Consider the following 15,677-nt stretch of genomic DNA (forward strand, 5'->3'; position numbering starts at 1 on the left):
TTGAAAGAACATAACCCTATTATCGATTGGGAGTTAGGGGAGATACTCTCGTGGGGCCAGGGCTGCCAGGATCGGTGTTTGTGCAAGGTTTCTCCATTAGCTAATATTAACATACAGGAGAATCCTACTCAGTCCACAGAGAGACAAATACCAGACCTTTACCTAGACTTAAGGGCAGTGTTTGACAAGAAGAATGCCGATTCTTTGCCGCCACACAGGTCATTTGACTGTAAAATTAAGCTTCTACCCGGGACTATGCCTCCGAGGGGCCATGTATATCCTTTGTCTGTTCAGGAAAACTCGGTTCTAGAGGAGTATATTCAGGAGAATTTAGAAAAGGGATTTATCAGGAGGTCTTCTTCTCCGGCCGGTGCGGGGTTCTTTTTCATTAAGAAGAAGGATGGCACGCTGAGACCTTGTATCGATTACCGAGGCTTGAATAAAATAACTGTCAGAAATGCCTATCCTATCCCACTGATTACCGAGTTATTTGATCGTCTTAAGGGCTCCAAAATCTTCACCAAGTTAGATCTCAGAGGGGCTTACAATTTGGTGAGAATCCAGCAGGGTCACGAGTGGATGACGGCATTCAATACCCGGTATGGCCATTACGAATACACTGTTATGCCATTTGGACTATGCAATGCTCCTGCAGTATTTCAAGATTTGATTAATGAGGTACTTAGGGAGTTTCAGCATGATTGTGTTATTGTTTACCTGGACGACATACTAATACACTCTAAGGAGATTGAGACTCACCATAGACAGGTCAGAAGGGTGTTACACAAACTTCTGCAACATGGTCTATACTGCAAATTGGAGAAGTGCAGTTTTGATCAGTCTCAGGTAGACTTTCTTGGGTACGTGATTTCTGGGGAAGGTTTTAAAATGGATCCTGGTAAACTCCAATCTATTTTAGACTGGCCTTTGCCCAAAGGACTCAAGGCTATCCAAAGGTTTATTGGTTTTTCCAACTACTATAGGCGCTTCATTAAGGGTTACTCCTCTATCATTGCGCCCATTACCAATATGACCAAACAAGGGGCTGATACTAAGTTCTGGTCTGAGGAAGCTCTTGGTGCTTTTAAGACTCTCAAGGAACTTTTTGCCTCAGCTCCCATTCTAGTTCATCCTGATACGACTCTGCCTTTCTTGCTCGAGGTCGATGCTTCTGAGACAGGAGTTGGGGCTGTTCTGTCTCAAAGGTTAGGGGTGGATAAACCGTTACACCCTTGTGGTTTCTTCTCTAAAAAATTTTCTGGGCCTGAGAGCAGATATGACATCGGGGAGAGGGAACTGTTAGCGGTCATTAAGGCTTTGAAGGAGTGGAGACATTTACTGGAAGGGACACTACACCCTGTTACTATTCTAACGGATCATAAGAACTTGTCTTATATTGGGAGGCGAAGCGCTTGTCCGCCAGGCAGGCTCGCTGGGCCTTGTTCCTCACTCACTTTAATTATGTCCTTACGTATAGACCTGGTTCTAAGAACTCGAAAGCCGATGCATTGTCTCGTCAATATGAACCATTATAACTGAACCACTTCTGTCCTCCATAGTTCCTAAGGGGAATATCATCGCGAACACGAATCTCAGGATTCACTCTCCATTGCTTTCTGAGATCATGAAGTTTCAGCATTTGGCACCCAAACAGACCCCTGGGGATCGACACTTCGTTCCTGCCGCTCTCCAACTGGAGGTGCTACGCTGTCTCCATAACAGCAAGGTGGCTGGGCATCCTGGCATCCGCAAGACTTATGCGCTGGTCTCTAAAGATTTTTGGTGGCCTGACTTACGCAAGGATATTAAAGAATTCATCGGGGCATGTGAAGTTTGTACCAAGACCAAGCTACCCCATTCGCTTCCATGTGGATTTCTGCACCCTTTAGAGGTTCCTGAAAAGCCTTGGTCCTGCCTGGCAATGGACTTCATTGTTGATTTGCCTATCTCTAAAAAGCAGACTGTCATCCTCACTGTGGTAGACAGATTTACTAAAATGGCTCACTTCATTCCCTTACCTAAACTCCCATCTTCGCCCGAATTAGCGGAGATATTCGCCAGGGAGATTTTCCGTTTGCATGGGATACCTTCCCAGATTGTCTCTGACAGAGGCTCCCAATTTGTTTCCCGTTTTTGGAGATCATTCTGCTCCCAACTAGGCATCAAATTGAATTTCTCCTCTGCCTATCATCCTCAGTCCAATGGAGCTGCTGAACGCACTAACCAAAAAGTTGAACAATATTTACGTTGTTTCGTTTCAGAACACCAGGACGATTGGGTCGGTTTGATTCCTTGGGCGGAGTTTGCACATAACAATCTCATTTGTGATTCTACGCATTCTAGCCCTTTTTTCTTGAATTATGGCTTTCATCCTTCCATCCTTCCTTCGGAGTCTTCTTCTCAAGGGATACCGTCGGTGGATGTTCATGTTGTCAATTTAAGAAAGTTGTGGGATCAAACTCGACAAATCCTTCTGCACAATTCTACGCTGGTTAAAAAACACGCTGACAAACGTAGAAGGGCAGCACCGGTGTTTGTTCCAGGCGATAGAGTATGGTTAAGTACTAGAAACATTCGGTTAAAAGTGCCGTCCATGAAGTTTGCTCCTCGATATATTGGTCCTTACAGGGTACTGTCTCAAATCAACCCAGTTGCGTATCGTTTAGCGTTGCCTAATGCCTTACGCATTCCTAATTCATTTCATGTTTCCTTGCTAAAACCATTAATATGTAACAGGTTCTCCTCCACGATCGCCCCTCCCCGCTCAGTTCAGGTGGAGGGTCAGGAGGAGTATGAGGTCAATTCCATCGTTGATTCTCGAATCTCCCGGGGGAAACTGCAATATCTGGTCGATTGGAAGGGTTATGGTCCCGAGGAGAGAAGTTGGGTACCTCAGGAGGAGGTGCATGCTCCCCGCAGGGCGTTTCACTCTCGATTTCCTTCTCGCCCTGGAGTATTCCGCCCGGTGGGCGTATCTGAGAGGGGGGTACTGTCAGGGTACCTGTGGTCTCTACCTCCGAAAGAGGTAGAGACTTAGCTGTTCCTCCATCCAGACGGCCTGATGGCTCCCTTCCCCACGGTCTATCCGGTCATGCAAGGCCGGCCGCGAGGGAGTGACTGCCTTTTACAGCATCTAGGCAGGAAGTTGTCATCAGGACACTCCTCCGGAACGACCTGTCACTCAATTGCTGCAGGACCAATCAGGACGCCTCGGAGGCGTGGTTACTGCTCTGAACAGGGTATTTAAATGAGCTTCTTTCATTAGCTCATTGCCCTGTCGTGGTTCTAGCTTGTTCTAGTCACTCAGTGCTTGTGTATTCTATTATCCCTTTTGGTTTTGACCAGGCTTGTTTACCTTACTCTGCTTATCTCTGTTACCCTTGATTCGGCTTGTCTCTCGCTTACCTGTCTTCTGTTACCCTCAACCTCGGCTTGTCTTTGACCATTCTATACTGTACTACTTACGTTAGTCCGGCCATTCTAAGGTCCGGTATACGTATCTGGCTACTGTTTGTACTCTGCGTGTTGGATCCCTGTCCCGATCCTGACAATAGAATTCCAAGGATTCACCATAGATGCTGTGAACGGAGCACTCCTACTCCCAACAACCAAAGTCAAATCCATCAAAAAGGAAATCAGGCGGACGTTAACACGCCCTGTTCTTACCTTGAGACAACTGGCCAGGATTGTCGGCCTTCTCTCAGCTTCAATCCAAGCCATATTTACCGGTCCTCTGCACTACAGGGCACTTCAACGGCTGAAAGCCAAATACTTTCGTTTGGGGCACTCCTACTCAGACTCTGTTCCTCTCGACTGCACCGCCATAGAAGAACTCAGGTGGTGGCTACAACACATGGAGGCTTGGAACGGCTGAGTGATCTTCGGAACTACTCCAGACTTCATAGTAGTAGAATCCGATGCAAACATGCTCAGCTGGGGTGCGCGCTGCGGATCTACCTCCACTAGAGGAAAATTGTCCCTAGAGGAACAGGGACATCATATCAACTGACCGCTATATCAATCACCTCGGGGGCATGAAGTCAACAACACGAGCGCAACTAGCGAAAGATTTCTGGCAATTCTGCCTGGATCGCAACATTTTGGTGCAAGCGGAATACATTCCGGGAATGTCCAACGTAGTGGCGGATTGGAATTCCAGACACCTACAAGATTCCAGCGACTGGCGACTGAACCCTGCCATCTTCAACCATTTACAATCACTTTGGGGCCCTCTGGACATTGACCTGTTCGCATCACGCTTGAACACACATTTGCCGAAATTTTTCAGCTGGAGGCCGGAAACGGAACGCTTTCCTCCAACCGTGGCCGAATACCCGCCACTTCGCCTTCCCTCCTTTCTCCCTCATCGCACGGACTCTGCTACATCTCAGGCGTCATATAACCTCCTTGATCCTCATATCCCCCTTCTGGACGTCTCAACCCTGGTTCCCTACACTCATGGAAATGTCCATAGATCTCCCGGGGCTACTACCGGTGGTCACTGATCTCGTATTGGACCCCAACGGGAACCCACACCCCCTCCTACTTCAGGGACACCTCAAGCTCTTGGCATGGCTCCTCTTAGGGGACCCTGCTACATCCCAAATGTTTCACAAACAAATCTGGACCTCCTGGCAGGGGCTTGGGCCCCAGGAACAAGGAGGTCATACCTACATGCCTGGAAAGCATGGACTAGTTGGTGCATGGAACAGCACGTGGATCCCATGTCTGCAAATGTGAGTCAGGTTCTAAGTTTCCTTACTTCACTTTTCGCCCATGGCCTGGCATATCGTACAATCAACTCATAAAGATCAGCTATTTCCAAGGCTGGAATGGAATTCAAGCAGGGAAACACCCAATGGTAATTCGGCTTCTACGTGGCATCAAGTTTGCACGCCCACCATGACCTAGATATGCGGAGTTGCCGGATGCTAACCTGGTTCTCCGACTTTTTGAAAATTGGCCAAAGAATGAGGACCTTTCGATCAAGCAGCTCACCGCTAAACTGGTTATGCTGTTTTGTCTAATTTCCTGTAAATGTGTCTCAGATGTCCGAGTGCTAGACCTCGCGGCACGCTCATTTACACTAGAAGGTGTCTCCTTCGACATATCGAGACGTACAAAGACATCCATTACATCAGTTTTCTACCCAACTTTTCCACATAATGTTAAGCTGTGTCCAGTAGTATGCCTCAAGGAATATGAAGCAAGAACAGCTTTGATTCGTGATTCCCAGTATCCAGATCTATTTCTGGCAATTCAACAGCCGCATCACCCAGTTTCTACAGTTACCATATCTCGTTGGGTTAAATGGATCATGGAGTTGGCTGGCATTGATACCTCCACATACGGAGCACACTCAGTGAGGGGTGCTATGGCATCAAAAGCCTTTTCTCTAGGTTGTAGACTGGAAGATCTCCTCCGTGCAACTGATTGGTCCAGCAATTCTATGTTCCAGGAATTTTATTTTCGTCCAGTTTCTCATTTTTCCACTTCAGTGATTACGCGGCTTTCAACTAGCATAATAGGAGCCTCCGTGTCCTTTAATAAAATTACCAGATTTTACTAATTTCATGACGTAAAGTTATGATTTTATTAAGGACACGGAGTCGAGTATTATCCCACCCAATACAGGTAAGTTGCGCCCTCCCTGTGAATCTACCGTCACGTAATGGGGCACGAGCCGTATGGTAATGTGATGTTTTGTGTCACCTGATTAACTAGTACTGAACTGACATATTGTTTGGTTAATGTTGTAATATATTGTAATATAGATGTGGACATACTATCCAAGAATGTATTTTACCATTTAGTGTCTCTGTCTTACAGCCTCCTAATTGGGTTGTCATACTGGTCCATGTCTGTCCATACAATTGCAAGCAGAAGATTGCCAGTTCTCCATAGTTCCGTTATCGTAATCTTCCTGGAAGCACAGTTCCTACACATCTGTTGGATTACATCATTTTGGTCTATGGGAGTGTTCATTGGCAACATCAAGAAAAAGGAGTGGCTTAGGGTCACATGGGACATTATTGTACTAGGAACACTCTTGTTGGCTAATATGTTATATGTGGTTAACCCTTTGGGGTAAATTATGTTATTATTGAATGTTTCGTTGAATATCTACAATATCTTTAATATCCTTTCTTTTGCTGCTGAGGAATAAAGAAAGAGATAAGCATAATGCTTGCCTCCGTGTCCTTTATAAAATCATGAAGTTACGTCATGAAATTAGTAAAATCTTGTAATATGTTTTCTTTCTAAATCCATAAAAAAATAGAAACAGAGAATGTGACGGCAGATAAGAACCGTTTGGCCCATCTAGTCTGCCCAATTTTCTAAATAGAAATAGTAGCCCTTCTCGGAACTCTCTCTAAGGTATCAATATACTTCTGAAGATACGGTCTCCAGTACTGCGTACAATACTCCAAGTGAGGTCTCACCAGTGTTCTGTACAATGGCATGAGCACTTCCCTCTTTCTACTGCTAATGCCTCTGCCTATACAACCAAGCATTCTGCTAGCATTTCCTGCTGCTCTATTACATTGTTTGCCTACCTTTAAGTCATCAGAAATAATCACCCCTAAATCCCTTTCCTCAGATGTTGAGGTTAGGACTCTATCAAATATTCTGTACTCTGCCCTTGGGTTTTTATATCCAAGATGCATTATCTTGCACTTATCCACATTAAATGTCAGTTGCTTCTATTTTCTGATTTAGTCTTCTATATTTTGCACCAACGCTATCTGTTCGTGTGCCAGTTTTCTCTGTGTGTACCTATTATGTGTGTATTTTCATTTTTTTGACTTTCATACTTCAGATTCATAGCGCATACACTCCTCCTTCCATACACAATATTCACATTTATGTCATATTCATTTTTCAAATTTTATTTACTAACTTTAATATGGTTTGTTCTTCAATATGGTATTAACATAAATATGAGTATCTACATGTTTCATTTGGAATTGAAAACAATTGAAATTACTTTCTCGAGGCAGGGGTACTTCTCCGTAGAAAGTTGAGAAATACTGCTGTATGGAACCCAAAGGAAATACAATTAAATCTGTAGTAGCCAGGTATACAGGTCTAGCTCTCGTTTGGGAGACATTTAGATCTCTTATGTTGTGTTTCATAGATTACTAATTATTCATTTATCAATTGCACATTCAAATACCGGCAACTAACAGGTAAGTAGCGGTACCTATTATGGTCATGCTAGAAGGGAACAGTGAATGAAAGTGAAAAATGTCTAAAGTCATATGTATTAAATAGGCATAGAGGATCTGAGATCACAAAATCCCTGAAAATAGATGCGTTAAAAAATAGTTTTGAATAGTAGAGTTTTAAGAGTTTATGGAAAAATCAAAAAGGAACTGGTCAGCTGGTAGAATAAAGGAGTTTGATCCTACATGAGAATGAAAATTTGTGTAATCGGATCACAGTGAGCAATGTGAGTAGAGGGCTACGCAGGTGAATCAACCGAATGAACAGGTAGGGATATGTTAGTTGAACTCCAAAAAACATTTTGCAAAATTAAAAGGAAAAATACCTTCTTGCTGCCTTGATGACATTCTTGTGAAAAAAAGACTTATCCGAACCTAAAACTGTATTTGTGTGTGAAGAAAACATAACATTTTCATTCAGCTCAAAAGGTACAGTTAAAGAGAAAGGTGTGTACTGGAAAGATGTGTTGGTAATTATTATATTATCATGTCTAGCACCATACATATATTTAATATGAATCTGTGGGCTTCCAGCTCTTCTGTAACCTGAACTCTTAAAATTATCCATTCTGTTTGTATAATTCAATACTGTTTAAAATGAATATATGAACATTTATTTGTCCTGCAGTAACAGTACATTTTCAGGCAGTATATTTTTTTTTAACAGTAATGAGTAAGTCTAGTGTGAAGCGAATTAAGAGTTTTTGAGAAAGTGGTGATGGAAAAATGTTAAAGGAAATGTTGTTGGAGGAAAAAGAGATCAAGGATATGGTACAGGGAAAGCACATTGGTTGTAGCTGGGCTTAGTTTTTGAAAATATTATGACATTCTGGAAAAAGTTATCAAATGGCAAGAAGATACTAAATGTTGCATCAAGTTTAAATAACAATAACAAATTAACATGATTTGGATGATACCTGCTGAAATAAAGGATACTGAAGTCATGAGCGTAGATAAGGTCAAATAGGGACATTATAGAGCATGGATTGACAACTAACAGCTAGTGAAGTCCTGGAAAATTTTACAATGTCCATCAATGTCACCTGACTTGAACCCAATAGAAAATCTCTGTTGGGAATTGAAGAAGGCGGTTGCAGCACGCAAACACAAGAATATTACTGAACTGGAGGCCATTGGTCATCAGCAATGGGCTAAGATTCCTCGGAAATGCTGCCAGAAGCGAGTGTCTGGCTGTGCATCTCGTTTGCAGCATGTCATAACAGCAAAAGGGTGCTCTACTTAGTATTAAAGATGCTTGCCATGAAGGGGTTGAATAATTTTGAAATTAGAGAAGTCATTATAAGTTGAATTTTCAGTTGCCTTTTGGGAAACCACTTGAATCATTTGTTGGGTGGAGCTATTTCAATTGCTTTTGTTTGATTTGTTCATTGCAAACAGCTGAAAGTCTGTACATTTTGATCTATCTATCTATCTATCTATCTATCTATCATAGATTAACACATAAGTCATACTTATTTGTAACCATTAAAACTACTTTCATCAAAAAGATTTACAGGTGCAATATGTGAATATGCAAGAACTGAGTGATTAATCGTTGTAACATTTACAAGCAGGAAAAAGAACATAATGAAGGATCGCTCTAATTATATATAAAATGAAAATGACAGATCTTTACATAATAAATCTGTATTTATTATATCATTTAAATGTTTTTTTTTTTGTGCAATATGTTTGGTAGCACAGCTTAAGCAATTGTTTCAAGAAATAAAATTCATAGCAACAGTGTGTGGTTTATTCACTAAAAAACAAATGAATACACTCAACAGCTCTAAGAAAGCAAATAGCTTGTTTGAACAGGGCCTTTACCCGTGTCAATATTTTGTACGTCAATTACTAATTAATTAATCGCCATTCTTTAAATGTAAAGTGCTGTCGAATATGTTGGTACAATATAAATATCTTAGGACTTATAGGTGGTGGTTCACTTTGGAACAAAATCAGTGCTTAGTTATCAAACAAGGGGGAAATGGGGGAACTAGAGGCAATAGCATACTTGAACTTGATGGACGCAAGTCTCTTTTCAGCTATGTAACTATGTAACTATGTAACTATGTAGTAAAGTATTCTAGATCTCTGCACACCTTGGCTCTCTCATGTTAAAGGACCACTCTAGTGCCAGGAAAGCATACTCGTTTTCCTGGCACTAGAGTGCCCTGAGGGTGCCCCCACCCTCAGGGACCCCCTCCCGCCCGGCTCTGGAAAGGGGAAAGGGGTAAAAACTTACCTTTTTCCAGCGCTGGGCGGGGAGCTCTCCTCCTCCTCTCCGCCTCCGTTCCTCCCCGTCGGCTGAATGCGCACGCGCGGCAAGAGCTGCGCGCGCATTCAGCCGGTCACATAGGAAAGCATTCATAATGCTTTCCTATGGACGCTTGCGTGCTCTCACTGTGATTTTCACAGTGAGAATCACGCAAGCGCCTCTAGCGGCTGTCAGTGAGACAGCCACTAGAGGAAATAGGGGAAGGCTTAACTAATTGATAAACATAGCAGTTTCTCTGAAACTGCTATGTTTATAAAACAATTAGTTAACCCTAGCTGGACCTGGCACCCAGACCACTTCATTAAGCTGAAGTGGTCTGGGTGCCTAGAGTGGTCCTTTAAGCAGTTGCATCCACTTAAAGCAGCCTCACAGCCAGTGTTGTGTAATATCAACATTTATTGAAACATAAAAAAAATCATAGAAAAAAAGTTACCTGCACTCTCTCCTCTGGCTGCCTTGATTAGGCAAAACATTAATATAAAAGGAGTGAAAATGCGAGACAGGGATGTGAAAATAACCCTGTTCGCAGACGATATTATTCTCACCTTAGTTGACCCACAGGTCTCAATTGTATATTTGTTGGGAGATATAGCTACATATAGTTCCTTTTCTAATTATAAAATCAATATGAAAAAATCTTAAATTTGATCTTTTATGTTAAGTGATGCTCAAAAAGATATAATATCTAAACAGTTTCATTTAGTTTGGGCCAAGGAAGAGATTGATTATCTGGGGAATAAGGTTTTTCCTTGACACTACTAGTGTGATACAATCGAATTATGATAACGTATTTAGAAATTTACAACACCAAATTACAAAATGGAAGTGATTGGAACCCTCCTGGATTGGTAGAATAAATATGGTTAAAGCATTTTTGATACCGAAACTTTTATATCTCTTCAGGGCAATTCCATTTAGAATTAAGATAGAGACGCTTAACTGGTTTCAAAGCTTATTTTCCAACTATATATGGGCTAACAAACCCCCTAGGATCGCATTTGAAGTATTGCGTAAGAGCTACTCGAAAGGGGGTATAGCCTTCCCGGATGTGTCTAGGGTTCAGGAAGCCTGTAAAGCATCCCAGCTGCTATTGTGGATGAATCCAGATCAAAATATTTCACCATGGTTTAGTATAAAACAATAAAACAGTCCCAGGCATAAATTGCCCATTCTTGTATGGATAGGCCTTTTAAATTTAGTTGCATTGGAGAAAAACCTTTTTTCTAATAATATCTTAAATGATATGGTCATAACTTCAAAAATACTTATGAAGAAATTAAACTTGAAGGATAAAATACTCTATGATACCCCATTAGAAGTACTACAATATATATTGATAGATTTAGATATTAAATCCTGGTTCCAATTAGGGATAAGAAAGATTTCAGACCTGTGTGAAGGACATAAATTGGCTACATTCAATCAACTACAATTAAAATATAACATACCTGCTAGCGATATATTTAAATATCTAAGATTAAAGAACTTCTTAATGTCTAAACTAATACTCAAAGAACATCATATAACCTTTCAAATCACTAATAGTCAGAAAAAAGGGAGTATTGCTAGACTTTCTAGACTATTTGAACTATTGGAACAGAATCTCCAAATTCCTTCTTTTAATAAATGGGAATTGGATATTAGTAAACCTATACCCTTTACAGAATGGACTAGAGCTACTCAATTAGTAAAACAATCTATTCAAAATGTATCACTAATAGTGATGTCCCGAACTGTTCACCAGGAACCGTTCGCCGGCGAACATAGCTTGTTCGTGGCGAACGCGGCGGGTGAACATATGCGATGGTCGGTCCGCCCCCTATTCGTCATGGAGGTGGGAGGGTCTGGGAGGGAGGGTCTGCTGCTGATTGGCTGGAATGTGTCTGCTGACTGTAAGGTACAGGGTCAAAGTTTACTCAATGATGACGAATAGGGGGCGGACCGACCATCGCATATGTTCGCCCGCCGCGTTCGCCACAAACAAGCTAGTGTGTGTTTCAGGGCCTGCCCAGTGCCACCACTCACTCACTGGTATCCCAATAGCTTGCATTTAACAAAAACAACACTTTTTTGACTGTAATATAATAGCAGTCAGTTTCCTTCACTAGTGTGTGTTTCAGGGCCTGCCCAGTGCCACCACTCACTCACTGGTGTCACAATAGCTTGCATTTAACAAAAACAACACTTTTTTGACTGTAATATAATAGCAGTCAGTTTCCTTCACTAGTGTGTGTTTCAGGGCCTGCCCAGTGCCACCACTCACTCACTGGTGTCACAATAGCTTGCATTTAACAAAAACAACACTTTTTTGACTGTAATATAATAGCAGTCAGTTTCCTTCACTAGTGTGTGTTTCAGGGCCTGCCCAGTGCCACCACTCACTCACTGGTGTCACAATAGCTTGCATTTAAAAAAAAACTAAACTTTTTGGACTGTAATATAATAGCAGTCAGGTTCCTTCACTAGTGTGTGTTTCAGGGCCTGCCCAGTGCCACCACTCACTCACTGGTGTCACAATAGCTTGCATTTAAAAAAAACTAAACTTTTTGGACTGTAATATAATAGCAGTCAGGTTCCTTCCCGAGTGAGCATTTCAGGGCCTACCCAGTGCCACCACTCACTCATATCTGGTGTCCCAATAGCTTGCATTTAATAAAAAATAAACTTTTTGGACTGTAATATAATAGCAGTCAGTTTCCTTCACAAGTGTGCATCTCAGGGCCTGCCAGGGCACAGTGTCACACCAGTGCCACTCATATCTGTTGTCACAGTAGCTTGCACGCATAGTACCACTAAGCGAAAAAAAAATGACAGGCAGAGGCAGGCCACCCCGCAGAGGCCGTCGTGGTCGTGGTTCTGTGATTCCCTTTGGCCCTAGAATAATTCCCAGTGTTCAGAGGCCACGTACCCTGAACTTGAAACGTTCTGAGGACATAGTTGACTGGCTAACACAGGACACCCAATCTTCTACAGCTTCCGCTCGGAACCTCGATGCACCATCCTCCTCCAGCTTAGCTTCGGGCACCTCTCCAGTAGTGATGTCGTGAACACAAAATGTTCAGTTCTCGAACGGCGGACGCAAACTTTCGCAAAAGTTCGCGAACCGTCGAACCGGGCGAACCGCCATAGACTTCAATGGGCAGGCGAATTTTAAAACCCACAGGGACTCTTTCTGGCCACAAAAGTGATGGAAAAGTTGTTTCAAAGGGACTAACACCTGGACTGCCGGAGGGGGATCCATGGCAAAACTCCCATGGAAAATTACACAGTTGATGCAGAGTCTGGTTTTAATCCATAAAGGGCATAAATCACCTAACATTCCTAAATCACAATGGATATGGATTGACACCTGACATATGACATATTGACACCTTGACATATGGATTGACACCTGTCCTCAGAGACCCTGATACACACTGACACAGAGCAGAATAGGGAATGTTCCCCCTACAGAGGGTCACTTGGCAGATATGGATTGACACCTGTCCTCATGGGCCCTGATACACACTGACACAGAGCAGAATAGGGACTGTTCCCCCTACATAGGGTCACTTGGCAGATATGGATTGACACCTGTCCTCAGGGACCCTGATACACACTGACACAGAGCAGAATAGGGACTGTTCCCCCTACATAGGGTCACTTGGAAGATGTGGATTGACACCTGTCCTCAGGGACCCTGATACACACTGACACAGAGCAGAATAGGGACTGTTCCCCCTACATAGGGTCACTTGGCAGATATGGATTGACACCTATCCTAAGGATCCCTGATACACATTGACACAGAGCAGAATAGGGACTGTTCCCCCTACATAGGGTCACTAAGCAGATATGGATTGACACCTGTCCTCAGAGCCCCTGATACACACTGACACAGAGCAAAATAGGGACTGTTCCCCCTACATAGGGTCACTTGGCAGATATGGATTGACACCTGTCCTCAGAGATCATGATACACACTGACACAGAGCAGAATAGAGACTGTTCCCCCTACATAGGGTCACTTGGCAGATATGGAATGACACCTGTCCTCAGAGCCCCTGATACACCCTGACACAGAGCAGAATAGGGACTGTTCCCCCTACATAGGGTCACTTGACAGGTATGGATTGACACCTATCCTAAGGATCCCTGATACACACTGACACAGAGCAGAATAGGGACTGTTCCACCTACATAGGGTCACTTGCCAGATATGGATTGACACCTGTCCTCAGAGACCTAATTGTGTAATAATGGTAATACTATTACCTATTATATAATATTGGCAGGGGCAAGGAAATTCCCTCTAAATAGATGGGTATAGGCAGAGAATATGGAGACCGGAGTGATAAAGTGTCAATAAGGTGATATAAAGTTAAATGTATCACAGACACACAGCCACCCTTTCTCTTAGCTAGTTTCCAGAAATGCTGGATAGGTAGAAGGGCTATAAAGACTCAGAGAGTTCTAAGAAGAATCCTCTAAACTAGCCCTAATCTCCTTAAACACCTTCAAGGGTGTTCTAAGCTAAAGCTCAATCTAAACGTTTAGATGACTGCCTGATTTCCCATCATAGATGCTGGCTAGGAATAACAGTGTGCAAGACAAAGAGTGGGTCTAAGTGCCCATAGTGCAGTAAATTGTCCCTAGTGAAGTGAAAAAGAGAATAACGAGCTGGCGCCCAAGAGAATAACGAGCTGGCGCCCTATCAGGGGACATGTATATGGCATCGATTTTAGGAACCGGGAGATGGAAAAAGATGCTTGGTCGGTCCTCCTACTTCAAATTTGGGGCACTGCGTGTGCAATCTAATGTGCCACCAGATAGGAGTGGTGTGTTAAGTAGTACTATTCTTATCAGTTTAATCCCTGTTACGTACCCTATCAGGGGACGTGTATATAAGGCATCGATTTTAGGAAGCGGGAGATGGAAAAACATGCTTGGTCGGTCCTCCTACTTCAAATTTGGGGCACTGCGCGTGCAATCTAATGTGCCACCAGATAGGAGTGGTGTGTTATGTAGCCCCCTCATCAGGCCTTTTTTAGTCGAATGTATCGCCCACTGTCAGTCCCTTCGGGATCCATCCCTCTTTCATCTTAATAAAGGTGAGGTAATCTAGACTTTTTTGACCTAGGCGACTACTCTTCTCAGTGACAATACCTCCTGCTGCACTGAAGATCTTTTCTGACAGGACACTTGAAGCGGGGCAGGCCAGAAGTTCTATCACAAATTGGGATAGCTCAGGCCACAGGTCAAGCCTGCACACCCAGTAGTCAAGGGGTTCATCGCTCCTCAGAGTGACGATATCTGCAGTTAAGGCGAGGTAGTCTGCTACCTGTCGGTCGAGTCGTTCTCTGAGGGTGGATCCCGAAGGGCTGTGGCGATGCGTAGGACTTACAAAGCTCTGCATGTCCTCCATCAACAACACGTCTTTAAAGCGTCCTGTCCTTGCCGGCGTGGTCGTGGGAGGAGGAGGATGACTTTCACCTCTTCCCCTGTTAGATTCCCGTTGTGCTGTGACATCACCCTTATATGCTGTGTAAAGCATACTTTTTAATTTATTTTGCAAATGCTGCATCCTTTCCGACTTGTTGTAATTTGGTAGCATTTCCGCCACTTTCTGCTTATACCGGGGGTCTAGTAGCGTGGACACCCAGCACAGGTCGTTCTCCTTCAGCCTTTTTATACAAGGGTCCCTCAACAGGCACGACAGCATGAAAGACCCCATTTGCACAAGGTTGGATGCCGAGCTACTCATTTCCCTTTCCTCCTCCTCAGTGATCTCAATGAAGGTATGTTCTTCCCCCCAGCCATGTACAACACCACGGGTACCAGATAGGTGACAACAAGCACCCTGGGATGCCTGTTGTGGTTTGTCTTCCTCCTCCTCCTCAAAGCCACATTCCTCCTCTAACTCCTCTTCCTCACAATCCTCTTCCAGCGTTGCCGCAGGTCCGGCAAGCGATGCTGATAAGGCTGTTTCTGGTGGTTATGGTGACCACAACTCTTCACGCTGATCTACGGCCTGATCCAGCACTCTTCGCAGGGCACGATCCAGGAAGAAAACAAATGGTATGATGTCGCTGATGGTGCCTTCGGTTCGACTGACTAGGTTTGTCACCTCCTCAAAAGGACGCATGAGCCTACTGGCATTGTGCATGAGCGTCCAGTAACGTGGCAAAAAAATT

This window comes from Pelobates fuscus, chromosome 1 (genome assembly GCF_036172605.1).
Source record: "Pelobates fuscus isolate aPelFus1 chromosome 1, aPelFus1.pri, whole genome shotgun sequence".
In the NCBI taxonomy this organism is placed as follows: domain Eukaryota; kingdom Metazoa; phylum Chordata; class Amphibia; order Anura; family Pelobatidae; genus Pelobates; species Pelobates fuscus.